The sequence below is a fragment of the Felis catus genome, chromosome B1 (genome assembly GCF_018350175.1).
Source record: "Felis catus isolate Fca126 chromosome B1, F.catus_Fca126_mat1.0, whole genome shotgun sequence".
NCBI lineage: Eukaryota > Metazoa > Chordata > Mammalia > Carnivora > Felidae > Felis > Felis catus.
In genome coordinates this window covers 167,479,541-167,489,983 of record NC_058371.1, presented here as the reverse complement: position 1 = coordinate 167,489,983, position 10,443 = coordinate 167,479,541, and the positions used below count along the sequence as shown (strand labels likewise).

The window sequence follows — 10,443 nt, the reverse complement described above, 5'->3', positions numbered from 1 at the left end:
ACACTTATCGATGTGTTTTCTTCTTTGATGGAGCTTACAGTCTAATGGGAAAAAAATAGAAATAAAAATTTCCTGTAACTAGTGTTATAAGGTGGCAGAATAAGGTCCATAAGAGAGAAGGATGGAAAGTCAACTTTAGGTACAATTTTTTGGAAAGCCCACAGTGAGGAAATGTTTGATATCTGATGGGTCCTGGAGAGCCAGCCTTGGGGAGAGAAGAGATGTTCAGACAAAAGGAGTTTCACTTACTAAGAGTCTGGAGAGAGAGAGAGAGAGAGAGAGAGAGAGAGAGAGAGAGAGAGATTGTAGTGTGCAAGATGCTGGAGCCAGAGTCCAGACTGTAGATTTCTCAAGCCATGCTAAATGAAAATATATACAACCAATTATCAATTTTCAAACTTCACTCTGCTTGCTTTGATAATCACTAGAAAACGTAAACAACAAACATGATTAAAATGTTGGCTGAGGAAAAGAAAGAAATGCAGTTTGCTAATTTACCTCTTGTTTTATTTATTATTTATTTATTTATTTATTTATTTTTGAAGAAAAGGCTTTTTCTTGTTTTATTTGACAAACATAGAAAAGGCCCTAATAATAGGCAAATATGTTTGGAATAGGTGTTTGGCAAGAAGCCACTGGAAAGGTCACATTCCTAATTAATGGGGTAGACCATACATGGAGCTTAAGCCCCCAATTCCTAATCTGCTGTCCTCTTTACTACATTGTTATCTTCAGAGTTGAGAGGGATAAATAAACAAAAAAACTCTACTGAAACCTGTACTCTTAAAAACATGGATCTTCTGGGCACAGCTTCCTACTCTGTTCCAGACACTGTTGGTGGTGTTCTCTCTGAGCCCCAGCAAACTACTCCAGACCAGCAGAATGAGGCACTTACTGTCTCACACAGTTAAGCACTGGTTGAAATCCCAGGGAAATGGCAGGCTGGGGCTCTGCTCTGAGGCACCATCTGTTCTTCTGATTTGGGAAATGATTTAAGGGATTTGCAGTATTCCATTTCATCATGTGTAAAAAGCCAACTTGACAGTTCTTTTTTAACCCATGACCAATATATTCCTTGAAGACATACAGTTTCAGTTGAAAGGCAAGACAGGGAAACAGCTCAATAAGGTTAATTCTGGAAGAAAAGAAAATCTTACTTCAAAATGAAACTACACTTGCAAAAATGTTGTCATAATTTTCTGTCTCTTCAATTAAATATATTTGCCTAATTGAAGGAAGGGGCTTTTTTTTCCTTAAAGTTGAAATATCCATTATATCTAAAGAGAAGGTGTGACTGCTTCAAATGCAATATTCTGTTTGTACATCAAACATAGCTTCTGAAAAGTTAATAAAGGCATGTTTTGGATCCATAAGCATGATAGATGTATATGCTTTTTACAATGAAAACATTTTGTGAAGAATTATGTCTTCAGTCTGCCCTACTGTAAATTGGAGTATGGGGAATTTACAATGAATTTGAAAAATGCAGGTCTGCTTTATTTTACCTTTTCCCTAACTTATGTGGGAAATTGAGGCAATATAAAATAAGTATACTTACATCTAAAAATAGCTGCATCTCAATTGAATTGGTATAATTTGAGATTTATCCAATGAATATGGGCAGAACAAATAGATGTTTTTGATAGGAGGAGTTAAAGTATTGCTTGGAGCCCTTGCTGCTTAGGTCTTTTGGTATAGCCACTGTATTGTAGGTGGGAAGAAAAGGTTTGACTTTTTTATCTCTTTCGTGGCAGGGTGGGGAAGTGGAGTAGAATAAAAGAATGAATGTGATTTAAGATGTTTAAAGGGATTGACTCCAATAAGTTAATTCTTAATTTTTAATCACTTTCTTCTTTCTACAAAATGGAAAAATAATTTGCATGTTAGTGCACATCATATTCCCTTTTTTTATTTTTTAAGATTTATTTATTTTTGAGAGAGAGAGTGCAAGTGGGGGAAGGGGAGAGAGAGAGAGAGAGAGAGAGAGAGAGAGAGAGAGAGAGAGAGAATCCGAAGCAGGCTCCAGCCTCCGAGCTGTTAGCACAGAGCCCAATGAGGGGCTTGAACTCACAAACTGGGAGACCATGACCCAAGCTGAAGTCAGATGCTTAACCGACTGAGCCACCCAGGCACCCCAGTGCACATCATATTCCTTAAATTTGAAGTTCTTTAAACCAACAACACACAGAGAGAGATTTTGTTTATTTATTCTAAGGACCTAGAAATGAGACAGCTTAATGATGGTGTTTAAACAATCACCAGCTAGTCAGTTTTAAATATGCTTCCTTCCACAGTGTTCTTTATTCTGTAAATTAAATGGTAAACATACTCAGTTTACCCATATTTATTAAGTAACTACCGTGTGCCACACATGGTGCTCAATACTACTTATATATGAAATAACTATGATGTAACAACACTCACTTAATGGAGTTTTTAGTCTCATTTGGAATAAAAATACTGAAAATTTCAGGTAAGTAATTATCCCATATTTTTAAAATCTCCATTTTTTATCTTAATGAATTTTCCTGCTGTATGCTATACATCTTTCTCCCTTTCTTTTACAGCCCTATTGAAGAATAATTGAAATATAATAAACTATAAAGTTTACAAATATGTTAAGTTTCAAAATGTGTATATACTGTAACACCATCACACAGTCAAGATAATGAACATATTGTCTATCCCCCAAAGTCTTCTCTTTTATCATCCCTCCTCTTATTTATTTCCAGCCCGCTCCCCAGCCCCAGGCACCTACTGATATTTCTCTCACTGTATTCTAGTTTATACTTCCAAGAACTTTATACAATTCTAGTATGCATTCTTTCTTGTATGGTTTCTTTCATTCAATGTAATTATTTTGAGACTTATCTATTTTATCACATGTATTAATAGTTCATTTGGTTTCATTGCTGTGTAGTATTGCAGTGTGTGGATTGCAGTTTGTTCATCCATTCATCTGTGGATGGCCATTTTTGTTGCTTCCAGCTTTTGATCATGATTATGAACAAAGTGTTCATGTGCACAATTCTTTGTGTGGATATATGACCTCATTTTCTTGGGTTAATAAGGAATGGCTGGTTCATATGATAGGTTTAAATACACATTTTTGAGAAATTGTCAAACTTGCCTCTCCCAGTATTGTCTACTCTGTGCCTTTCCCCTTTGCCCATGTTCATCATTCCATGTGCCACCAGCGTGTTGGAGAAATTTATCTACAAAGTTGCTACATCAATCTGGCTTCCTAGGGGACGCAAGGCCCTGGACATCATGGGGAATGAGATGTTGGGCCTGATGTGCATGCAGGAGATGTACTCAGTCTTCAAACCACTGAAGGGTTCCTGCATCACTGCCTGCTTACACATGACCATGGAGATAGCGGTCCTCATTGAGACCCTTGTAGCTCTAGGTGCCGAGGTGCAGTCACTTAGCTGCAACATCTTCTCTACCCAGTTACCATGCAGTGACTGCTGTTCTAACCTGGCATCCCAGTGTACTCCAGGAAGGGTGACACAGACGAGGAGTACCTCTGGTGCATTGAGCAGATGCTATACTTCAAGGATGTACTTTCTCTCAACATGATTCTGGATGACAGAAGTGACCTCACCAACCTTGTTCACATCCACAGCTCCTGTCAGGCATCGAAGGCATTTCTGAAGAGACCACAAGGGGGTCCACAATCAATACAAGATGACAGCCAATGGGATCTGGAAGGTGCCTGCAATCAATGTCAATGACTCTGTCACCAAGAACAAATTTGACAACCTATATGGCTGCCAGGAGTCTCTCATAACAGCTTCAAGCAGGCTATAGACATGATGACTGCAGGCAAGGTGGCAGTGGTAGTTGGCTATGGCGATGTGGGCAAAGGCTGTGCCCAGGCCATGAGATATTTCTGGGCCTGTGTCATCATCATGGAGATTGATCCATTAATGCACTTCAGGCTGCCATGGAGAGTTTTGAGGTGACCACTATGGATGAGGCCTGTCAGGAGGGAAACATTTGTCATCACCAAGGGATGTATTGACATCATCCTCAGCTGACACTTTGAGCAGATGAAAGATGATTCCATCATGTCTGACATTAGACACTTTGATGTAGAGATTGCCGTCAGGTGGCTGAATGAAAACACTGTGGAGAAAGTGAACATCAAACCCCAAGTGGACCGCTACTGGCTGAACAATGGGCTCTGTATCAGCCTTTTGGCCAAGGGCCAGCTGGTCAACCTGTGCTATGCAATGGGCCATCCCAGTTTTGTGATGAGCAACTCATTCACTAACCAGGTATTGGTGCAGATACAGCTGTGGCCCCACCCAGACAAGTACTCTGTCAAGGTCCACTTCCTGCCCAAGAAGCTACATGAAGCAATGGCTGAAGCCCAGTGGGTAAGCTGAATGGGAAGCTGACCAAACTGAGTGAGAAGCAGGTCCAGTACCTGGCCATGTCCTATTAGGGCCCCTCTAAGCCTGATCATTACCGCCACTGAAAACCAGGCCTGTTTGTGTTTTAGCTGCTGGCCTTGCTAAGGTCCCACCTCTCTTCTCCAAGAGCAATTGGCACCGACTTTGAGGCAGGTTTGCTAATGTCCCCTGTTGTCCCCCCTACCCCACTCCCAGGCTAGTCACTCAGTCTTTAGCCTCTGCTGCATCCCTCATACTGTTCCATGTGTAGCAGGAGGAATTGAGAAGCCACTCCTCAAGCCCTGGTCATGGTATAGATACACAGGAGACACCCACAGGGAAACATGAGCTCAAGGGTTTTGAAATTGCTCACTCAGTCAGTCCTTACTTAGATTGGAGGTCAGCAGTGGTGGTCATAAAGCCCATGCAATTTACCATCTACACCCTCCCTTGGTCTATGGACTTTATACCTATGTTCTTAGTTTACTGATTCACTGTTTCTTCAGCACATGGCAGATGAGCATGAACTATAATCAAGGACAGGGAGGAATTATTGGGAGTTTGAATGCTCCTGAGAGCTTGGCTTAGTGCTGAACATTTTCTTGTTTAAGATATTTCTCAGAACAATGAGGTTAGTACTTTCCCTATGTTACAAGGGTTAGAATATACTGTTAAAGGACAACCAAAAAAGGACAAGGGAAGTGACAGCCAGAGGTTGAGAGGGTCCAGAGAATCATAAAAGCAGGCATAGATCTGCTACCATTTGTAACATCATGGTTCCTATCACTACCCTGAATTGAAAAGATTCATTTGGTTTCTAATGTTTATAATGTTAAAAGAGAGCTGGAAGAGGCTGAATGGGTGGCTCAGTTGGTTGAGTGTCCGACTCTTGATTATGGCTCAGGTCATGATCCCAGGGTTGTAGGATCAAGCCCCATGTCAGGCTCTGTGCTGAGTGTGGAGTCTGCTTGAGATTCTTTCTCTCTCTCCCTCTGTCCCTCTCCCCTGCTTGTGCTCTCTCCATCTCTCTCTAAAAATAAAATAAAATAAAATAAAATAAAATAAAATAAAATAAAATAAAATAAAATAAAATAGGGCAGGAAGGTAAGTAAATAAAAATTTTGGTGCCAAAAGAAAGGAAAGAAACAAATTGCCAAACTTTTCTAGATTTGTTGATCATTTCCCATTTCTACTAGAAGCATATAAACGTTCTGGTTGCTCCATATTACTAACAAAACTTAGTATGGCTATTATTTCAAAATATTAGACATCTGAATGGTTTGAATGATATCTCATTAAGGTTTTAATTTGCATATACTTTATGACTAATGTTGTGGGCAGTTTTTTGTGTGCCTATTTCTACATGTCCATCCATATATCTTTTTGTCTAATTCAAATATTTTTCCCAGTTTAAAAATTTTTGTTGTATGTTTACTTATTACTGAGGTTTGAAGATTCTTTACATTTTCTGGATATAAATCTTTTATCAACTATGTCATTTTCAAATAATTTCTTCTAGTCTTTGGTCTTTATTCTGTTAGTATCTTTCAAAGACAAGAAGTTATTCATTCTGATGATGACCAATTTATTATTTTTTTTTCTATATGGAAAGTGTTTGTCTAATCCAGTATCAGAAATATTTTCTCTTATGTTTTCTTATGGAAGTGTTATGGTTTTAGTTTTTACTGTTAGACCTATGTTATATTAAATTTAATCTTTGTATATGGTATTAGCTGTAGATTGAAATAATAATTATTTTTAAAATGCAGATATGTGTCATCTATTGAGTGTTACTTTTGTACATGTTGTGAGCTATAGATTGAAATAATTCTTCTTTTTTCACAAATAAATACATGCCATTTGCCTTTCCCCACAGAATTGTCTTTGCCTCTTTTCTGTACTCTATTCTTTTCTATTGAACTCTTGTCTATATTGAAACCAATACTATGCTGATTTGGCTATTGTGGCTTTATTATAATTGATGCCAGAGACATCAGTTAGTCCTTCAGTTTTTTTAGGAATTAATTTTTTATTAAGACTATTTTTTAGAGCAGTTTTCAATTCACAGCAAAACTGAGAGGAAGGTACAGAGAGTTCCCGTATACCCCAGCCCCCACACATCCACAGCAGAGTGGAATATCAACATTCCCTAGCAGAGTGTTCCTTTTGTTAAAACTGATGAACCTACGAGGCACCTGGTCAGACTTCAGCTCAGGTCATGAACTCAGAGGTCTGTGAGTTCAGCCCCGCATCAGCCTCTGTGCTGACAGCTAAGAGCCTGGGGCCTGCTTCAGATTCTGTGTCTCCCTCTTTCTCTGTCCTTCCCCTGCTCACACTTTGTCTCTCAAAAATAAATAAACATTAAAAATTTTTTTAAAAAAACCTGATGAACCTACATTGATATGTCATAACCACCCAGTGTCTATATAGTTTAATTAGGATTCACTCTTGGTGTTGTACCTTCTATGTGTTTAAATATATATATAATGACATACATCCATCATTATGGTATCATATAGAGTATTTTCACTACCTTAAAAATACATGTTCAGGCTATTCATCCTTCCCTGGACCCAACCCCTGGCAACCACTAATGATTTTACTCTCTCCAAAGTTTTGCCTTTTTCAAAATGATATTTGGTTAGACTCATATAGTACGTAGCCTTTTCATATTGGCTTCTTTCACTTAGCAATATGCTTTTAAGTTCCATCCACATCTTTTCATGGCATAATAACTCTTTTTAGTGCTAATATACTGTTCTATATTTATTTATCCATTTAGCTACAAAAGGACATCTTTGTTAGTTCCAAATTTGGCAATTTTAAATAAAGTTTCTATAAACATCCCGTGCTGGTTTTTGAGTGGATGTAAGTTTTGAACTTCCTTGGGTAAATACCAAAGAGTGCTATTGCTGGATTGTATGGTATGAATTTGTTTAGTTTTGTAAGAAATCTCCATGCTGTCTTCTAAGGTGGCTATAGCATTTTGCATTCCTGTCGGCAATGAATGACTGTTCCTATTGTTTCACGTCCTTGTCAGCATTTGGTGTTGTCAGTGCTCCAGATTTGAGCCATTCTAATAGGTGTGCACTGGCAACTCATTATTGTTTAAATTTGCATTTCTTAGATGACATATGATCTGGAGCATCTTTTCATATGTTTCTTTGCCATCTGTGTATCTTGTTTGTTGAAGTATCTGTGAAAGTTTTGGGCCCATGTTTAAATTGGATTGTTTTCTTACTGTTGAATTTGAAGAATTTTTGTATATTTTGGAGAATAGTCCTTTATTAAGTATGTCTTTTGCAAATATTTCTCCCAGTATGTCCAGCATGTGGCTTGATTGTCATTTTCTTGACATTGCTTTTTGTAGAGAAAAAGTGTTTAATTTTAGAGAAGTCCAGCTTATTTCTTTCATGAATTGTGCTTTTGGTGTTGTATCTAAAAAGTCACTGCCATGCCAAGGTCATCTAGGTTTTCTCCTATGTTATCTTCTAGGAGGTATTTTTTAAGTTTATTCATTCATTCATTCATTCATTCATTCATTCATTTAGAGAGACAGCACACAGCAGGGGAGGGGCAGACAGAGGGAGAGAGAGAGAGAGAGAGAAAGAGAGAGAGAGAGAGAGAGAGAGAGAGAGAGAGAGAGAGAGAGAATCCCAAGCCGTCTCTCCACTGTCAGCACAGAGCCCCATGCAGGGCTCAAACTCACAAACAATGAGATCATGACCTGAGCTGAAATCCAAGAGTCAGACGCTTAACCCTTAACCAACTAAACCATCCAGGCGCCCCTCTTCTAGGAGTCTTATAGTTTTTGTATTTTACATTCAGGTCTATGATCCATTTTGAGTTAAGTTTTGTGAAGGGTTTAAGGTCTGTATCTAGATTTTTTTTTTCATGTGTAAGTCTAATTGTTTCAGAACCATTTGTTAAAAAGACATATCTTTGCTTGATTATATTGTCTTTGCTCCTTTGTCAAAGACCAGTTGACTATGTTTATGTGGGTCTATTTCTGTGCTCTATATTTTGTTTCATTGATCTATTTGTCTATTCTTTTGCTAATGCTACACGATGTTGATTACTGGCACATTATAGTAGGCCATGAAGTCGGTAGTGTCAGTTTTACAAATCTGTTCTTAGGTTTTTCATAGATTCCCTTTATGAGGGTGAGAATAACCCTTTTTATTTATAGTCTACTAATTTTTTTTTAAGAAGGAATAGATGTTGCATTTTGTTAAATGCTTTTCTTGCATCTATTGAGATCATATGGTTTTTCTTTTTCATTGTTAATATGATGAATTACATTGATTGATTTTCAAATATTAAACCAGTCTTACAATCCTACAATGAACCCTATTTGATCATGATATATTATAATTTTTATATTTTGGGGGCTTAATTTGATAAAATGTGCTAATAATTTTTGCATTAATTTTTATAAGAATTATTGGACTGTAGTTTTCTTTTATTGCAATGTCTTTGTCTGGTTTTAGTATTACAGTAATGCTGGCTTCATAGGATGGATTATATAGTGTTTCTTCTTATGTTTTCTGAAAGAGATTCTGCAGAATTGGAATGACTTTTTCGTTAAATGTTTGGTAAATTGAGAAGCCATGTGAACATTGAGCATTGTGTGTGTGTGTGTGTGTGTGTGTGTGTGTGTGTGTATGTGTGTGTGTGTGTGTGTGTGTGTGTGTGTGTGTGTGTGTGGGATGGACGGCGGTCGGGGGGGTGTTAGTTTATAATTGTAAACTTAATTTTAAAAATAAATCAGTGTTTTCACTCTTTATATTTTCCCATCCATTGTCAGCTCCCAGCTCTTTTTTCATTCCTCTGTGTTGATCCAGATTTTTATCTTATGCCATTGTCCTCAGAAGTTCTTTAATATTTCTTATAATATAGACTTGCTGGCAATGAACTTCTCTAGCTCTTATGTCTGAAAAAGCCTTTATTTCACCTTTATTTTAAAATATAGAGTTACAAGTTGACGGGCTTTTTTTTCATTAAAGGTGTTGCTCCTTTGTTTTCCGGCTTACTTGTATTCCAATAAGAAATCTATCGTTAATCTTATTTTGTTACCTTTTTTTCTCTGTCTTCTTTTAAGAGTTTATCTTTATCACTGGCTTCAAACAATTTGATTATGATGTGCCTTGGTATAGTTTTTATTTTTTTCACAACTCCTGTACTTGGGGTTTGTGGGGCATCTTGGAACTATGGGTCTGTAGTTTAATTCAAGTTTGGAAAAATTTTGGCAATAGTTTCCTCAAAAATTTTTGTCATACCCCACCTGCTCCCCCTCCCCCCTTTTAGGGACTCAAATTACATGCATATTTGGTTGCTTGAAATTGTCTCACAGCTCTTTGAATTATTAGTGAGGTTATGCCCTCTGGTGTGTGAACTTCACAAGTGTTTCTCATTTCCCCCTCTCCTCACTTAGGAGGAACAAGAAGCCTCAGGTGGGCTGGAGTGGGCTTAAGTCCCATCCCTCAAGTCAAGTAGGTGCTGAAAAAACCCATCTGTTTAGACTTTGTTAACTAGTTCTTACTGAGGGTAAGCCTTGTTAAGAATAGTCTTTTGGTTCATTTCAAAATGGTTCCTTTTCCTCTCTCTCTGACAGAAATGTGAGGGTATTTTTCTCAGTTCTTCATTGTGGGAACCTGGTTGAACTCCTGGAGGTAAAACTCAGCAAAAGTGAATGAATGTTTTACACTACTGAGTGCTGGATATTTTTGTATTCTATAAATATTCTTGAACTTTGTTCTAGGATACAGTTAATTGACTTGGAAACGATTTGATTCCTGGTGAGTCTTACTTTAAAGCTTAGTTAGGTAGGGTATGTATGTAACATTACTCTAGGGCTAATTTGGCCACACTGGTAAGAGAACTTTTCTGAGTAGTCTACTTGATGTTGCTTGCTTCTGAGGTTCTTCCCTTGACTGCTGGGAACAGGAACTGTCCTTGGACTACTGGAGAGTATTTCCTCTAATGCCTTTTCCTAGCCCTTGGTAATTTCTTCACATGCAGGAGCTGATAGTAACCTAGCTGA

General features: G+C 37.8%; 1 pseudogene; it reads left to right on the top strand.

The window, feature by feature from the left end:
* Window positions 1–2,799: 2,799 nt before the first annotated feature.
* LOC101090354 lies at window positions 2,800–5,369 on the top strand (annotated as a pseudogene).
* The last annotated feature ends 5,074 nt before the right edge of the window (window positions 5,370–10,443 follow it).